The sequence below is a fragment of the Otolemur garnettii genome, unplaced genomic scaffold (genome assembly GCF_000181295.1).
Source record: "Otolemur garnettii isolate 467f Iridium unplaced genomic scaffold, OtoGar3 scaffold00111, whole genome shotgun sequence".
Lineage (NCBI taxonomy): Eukaryota > Metazoa > Chordata > Mammalia > Primates > Galagidae > Otolemur > Otolemur garnettii.
Window position 1 is genome coordinate 4,803,621 of NW_003852506.1, and position 6,074 is coordinate 4,809,694.

Below are 6,074 nucleotides of genomic sequence, written 5' to 3' on the forward strand. Positions count from 1 at the left end.
GTTTTATATACAATTTGAAATATTTTCATCAAACTGGTTAACATAGCCTTCATGGCATTTTCTTAGTTATTGTGTTAAGACATTTATATTCTACATTTAGTACGTTTCACATGTACCCTTGTAAGATGCACCGTAGGTGCGGTCCCACCAATTACCCTCCCTCCATCCATCCACCCCCCTCCCCTCTCCTCCCTTTCCCCTCCTTGCCTTTTAAATGACCACTCCATAATCAAGCCCAGTAGAAACCTCCCATATTCATTCCCTTCACACCAAAGTAATGATCGATTATTGTCTGCTGGGTACCTGAATTAACATATAAAAAATCTACAGTGGGTGGGTAGAGACTGATAATTCTATCACATCATTGAAGAAAGTATATTCAGATTAATTTTCATAAGTAAATTCCTATCTCTTTTACTTCATCTTTGTACTGTGACTATTCACAGAAGCACAAGAAGACTATATGATTAGAGTATACTAAATGAAATAAAAATAGCAGTTTCTTAATAAAAATCTTTATTTACTAATACATTTTGGCTTTTTGATGTTAGAATCACCATTAGTTTCAGGATTTGTGGCCTCTTGGAAAGCCTAGTGGCCACAGCTTAGCATAAAACATTTTTTTTATTGGCTGAATTTAAATAATGGCTCTTTAGTACATAACTACTTGTATGTTAATTCTTTACATTTATATCTAAACATAAAATTTCACATTCAAAATTTTATGTTGTGCATGATAAGGGATTATAATAGAGAGATTAATGAGAAACGGACTCTATTTACGAGGGTAAAACACGATGAGAAGTGATTGGCTTACCCTGTGTTTAAGTCATGGTCACTAAGAGGCAGCAATATTAATTGAATGTCAACTTTTCTTTTTTTAATATGGGAAACAAGAAATCTTGGAGTAAGCATGTCAGTTCACATGCTACATGTGCTCCAGGAAATGAGGAAGAATCGGACCCCTTTCTCACGGTTTCACACTTGCTGCGCTGTAGGACTCACATTGTGTTCAACTTCCTGGCAGGAATAGCAAGGAGGACAGATGATTGAGAACATTAGATCTTTTATGCACTTTCATCCTTTTCTATGGAAGAGAAACCCTTCCTAGAAGACGTTTTGACTATCCCAGTTTGAGCATTTGTGTCATGTGGCCACTTTTAGCTATAGGTCAGTAGCAAGCTTCATGAGTGTAGCTTGGGGTTGTGCCAGCCTATCTGCAGTGTGTGCCCAACTCCTTGGGTCTTTGGGGATTGAAGAAGAGCCTGCCAAAGCAAAAACTTAGGTGAACAGATGTGTGTCTGTACAGCAATTCTAGTTTGGGCAGGGGCACAATTGAGGTTCAGGCATATTTTGATGATGTTATCTTATGGTCAAGAAACAAAAATTTTTTTTTTCCGAGAGAAGGACAGTGTTCCAGGGAGTGGGTGCAGCATGTTGAAAGACTCAATTCCTTATCCAAAATCCATAAAAATTAATTTGTAAAAGGGTGGCCCAGGATTAGCACAATAATTTTGTTCTGTAAGTATAAAAGTTCGAGCTTAATTTGCTCCCCTATTTGTATTGTTTATTCACCCATGGCTCTTTCCTGTTTTTTAATTTCAAAAAATTCATAGGGCACAGTGTTTTTGTTACATGAATATATTGTATCATGCTGAGTCAGGGCCTTCAGTGTCCTCATTGCTAGGATGGTGTTCACTGTACCTGGCAGGAAGATTGTTTTATCCCTCCCTCTCTCCTCAACCCTTCCCCCTTCTTAGATTCCAAAGCCCAGTGTATTTCACATCCTATTCCACACAGTACTGGCAGTCTTAATACGTGATCGGACATGTCTTTCTTATCTACTGATTCCCTTCCCTTTGAGTGGACAGCCAGAGTGGGGTTCCTGGACTGGATGGTAGTTCTATTTTCAGTTCTTTGAGAAATCTCCACACTGTTCTTCATAGAGGTTGCACTAATTTACATCCCAGCCAACTGTGTATAAACTTTACTATTGTCCATACCTTCCAGAACACATTAACCACTGCATTTTTCTCTTCTTCATCCTTTTACTCATTTTTTCTTTCCATTGAGGTTACTCTTTTTCTTAGTGACTTTTATGAGTTCATTATACTTTGATAAAGTCCCTTGTCGTTTTTAGACACTGAAAAAAATCTTTCAAACCATCCTTTATTTTTACTCAGAGTGTGCATAATGGAGAACAATTTTCAACCTATAAATCGTGATTTTGTAGTTTTATTTAAGACGACGGATGCCATACTTGTGTCAAAGAGATCCTACATTTTCTTTTATCAGTTTTAAAGTTTTACATTATTCTTTGGATCACCCACCCACTTTGGGTCTACTTTAATATGTGATGGTCCAGTTTCGTTTTTTACTATCCTGTACTAGTTTCTCCAACACCATCTACTGAACAGCCCACCATTTGTAACTGATGGGTGGTGCCACCTGTACTGTTTATTATTATGTAACTATGAACTTGTCTCTAAACTCTTGCTTGCTTTATGTTTCTTGGCACTTTCCAAAGGCTCTTTGTTTATGACAAAGAACTCAGTTTATTCTTGTATTTCTACTGAAGTCAGCTAGAGTTCACAAGATAAGAGAGCTTTCTTATAGCTACAGCAGGATGAAAATAACAGAGGATATCTTGTAGGAATTTATATACTGAAAAAATTAGGATCTTCACTTACTGGAAAAGTCTGAGTAAATCTGTACATTTATAACATGGGTTTAGGCTGTCACAGTGGCTCATGCCTGTAATCCTAGCATTCTGGGAAGCCAAGGTGGGAGGATTGCTTGAGTTCAAGAGTTTGAGACCAACCTGAGCAAGAGCAAGACCCCATCTCTGCTAAAAATAGAAACATTAGCCAGGTGAAGTGTTGTAGGTCTGTAGCCCCATCCCCTGGGGAGGCCAAAGAAGGGGGACCTCTTGAGCCCAGTAGTTTGAGGCTGCAATGATGTACTGAGCAATGATGGTGCCACTGAGCTGTACTCAGGAGAAAGGATTGAGACTTTGTCTCAAAAAAAAAAAAAAAAATAAAGGAACTACATTCACTCTACTTTCTATTTAAGTGATTCTGCAATAAAGAATAATTGAAGGTGAGGTTTCTGAAACCTAAATAAGGAAAATCCAGCCTGGAAAGTCACAAAGAAATGATCATCAATTTTTCTATAGTGTTAGAACAGAGAATAGTAGGTTCCAAGTGAGCTCTGAGGCTTCCTACCTGCCTCAAAGAATAGGTAGGATGAGAGCCAGTGTTTCTGGATTTCTGGGAATCTCTGAAGAAGAGAAGCCTTGAATGTGGAAGAAGAAAGACCAGCTCAGTAAAGTCTTTGTAGAACTCAGGATTAACACAATAATGAATATGGTTTATTTCAGTTCTTGAAGAAATATTTAATATAAGGAACTATCCCCTGTGGGATGTTAAGAGATTATGAGATATGATATAGTAATAGTTTGGTTGTTTTCAGAAACAATATCTCATTCCTGTAATTACTGAAGAATAGGTGAGGTGATCACCATTGGCCTAGAGCAGGTGCTGGATGGCATGTACCTTGCTACTCACTAGTTTTATTACTGTGGCCGAGTAATAAAATCACACTTTAAAACTCAGTTTTCTTAGACATAATGTGGATAAAATATTTTTCCAATATTTCTGGGAGGTCTAAATTCAATAATATTTTCAAAGACAATTTGTATAACATAAATTTTTGTAAGAAACCGTCCTTATCATGAATTTATTTGCTTTCTGAGAGTCTGCAAAGGGAAAGCAATACTCAGAGCTTTGAGAGACTAGCTAATATACAATTTGTGCACAGATGACTTTCTAAGACATGTTCCATTAATTAGTGATAGATGTTTTATAACTAGCATTTGCATTTTTTGAGAATCTCCCAATGTAAGATTAAAAGTTCCAGAATAAAGAAAATAGTCACATCCATAGACATGATCACTTCTCTCTTCATGCTATTTGTTTTGTGACATCAAAATTTGAAATAAGGATCTCAATTGTTTTCCACTTATAACCATAGACTTGTTGACTTGTTTTCAAGTCAAATGTTTTATAGGTAGAAGATAAATACTTCCCATAACTATAGAATTGAATATATGTTATGATCCCAAGTCCAATGAACGGACATAGTAGTTTCAGCAATCATTTACTGCACAAAATGCTTTAATCACATTGCAGTTAGTTTAATACTAAGGTAATAAGTCTGTGCAGCTTATAAATGGCGGATCCAGGATTCTGACCCAGGACTATTTGGTTTCAAAAGATTTTCCATTTTATAAAGTTTGTGAATTAGTCTAGGAATGGTGACTGTGATCGGGCTTTTAAAGAGTCAAAAAATGGTATCCATTAGAAACTTGATTACTGAGGCATTTTTGAAAGTAGCATGAGATCCACAATGAGGGGTTGGAATCACACTTTACTCACTATGTTTTTGTAAGAGAAGTAACCATCCTTAAGGGGATTATACAGATTTTGTATTAACAAAAAACATGCTATGAAAAATCATAATAGTTTTGGGTTTAATTTTGAATTAAAAATTTCCAGGAAAACATTAGATCCTGAAAATAAAAGGACCAATTTAGGAAAACTTATTTTTGCAATCTTAGGATGACAGTGACTTCTTATTGGGAGATAATGTAACTAAAGAGAAAAAAGAGCTCCAGAAATTAAAAAAAAAAAAAAAAAAACCAAAATTAAAAAAAAAAAAAAAAAAGTGTTATTTAAAAAAAAAAAAAAAAGAGTATTCTTTAAATATTGGCAATTTTCTAATTGTGGCAAATGCTGACAAACGAGGATATAAAAATAAGTCAGAAAATTACTACTTGGGATATTTTGAAGACACAACAATCAGCACCAGTAATTAGAAAGTTAAATTTACTCTCAGATCAAGAGACACAAAAATGCGACAGGGATTTAACTCAATGTAATTAGATGTCAAAACACTGTTGCAAAATTTTTCATGAAAATTTGTCATTGAGGACATGTTTAGAGAAAAGAATATTTCTGTTGTGGAAATGCATATGTTTTCTAATATTAATATTATGTGGGAGACAAAACTCATATATCCTTGACCAAAGTGAAAATCTTTGGAAGAGCATTAGCTGCTTTCTGGAACTTGATCTGAGCCTATCTTTTCTCGAAACGCAGATGATTATAAGTGGCATAGAAAGTTCAGATGTTGGCTCTTCTTACATACTTAGACCAGAAAATGTCTTCGATAGAATTAAATAATTCTTATTTAAAAATATTTGAAATTAAATACAAATAGAAGAAAAACTATTTAAATAATATATAGCATTTTACTCAAATAGAATAAAGTAATTTAGCACTAAAGCAAAGTATTTTATCTGCTTCAGTCAAATAAAAAATAATTTCAGTTAAGATTCAGAAACAGACAGGATTAGCTGCTATCATCGTCATCAAGTGTAGAGAGAAAAGAAAAGAAAATAACAAGCAAAAACATTGGGTAAAGAAATAATATTTTTGATGATTATCCTGTGTGCAAAGAAAAATCAAGTAAAAAAGAGCTAAAGTTAATTAGAAATTGTGTAAGATATATAGACACACAAAAAGGAAAGTAATTTTTGCTAACCAAGACATAGAAATGAAAATGATTTTTATAATGCAATATAATTAGGAAATTTTCAGAGAAAATGAAATATGCAAAGATCTATTTGAAGAACACTATAATAGAATATCTTATTAAATTTTCTTTATTAAAGAAATTAAAATCTGATGGAATGGAAATGCAGATTTTATCTTGAATGGGAAGACCTATATAAAATATAAATTTCCCAAATTAATACGTAAATTAAGACATCTACTGGATTCTTTATTCAATAAGATATTCTAAATGTACATAAATGCATTTTCAGGACTCACCAAGAAATGTGAAAAATAAGAATATAGTTTGGGCATAAGAATAGAAAAATAGAAGAAAGAAATATAATTAAAAATTTTAAAATGGTTACATGAAGGCTATGTATCCCCAAAGTGCATCAATGTACACAGTTACCATTCAATAAAATAAAAAAATAATAATAAAAATAAAAATAAAAAAAA

At 33.8% G+C, this 6,074-nt stretch overlaps 1 pseudogene; it reads left to right on the top strand.

Annotated features, from left to right (window-relative positions):
* Nucleotides 1-6,074, top strand: part of LOC100963011 — a 56,165-nt pseudogene that overhangs the window by 492 nt on the left and 49,599 nt on the right.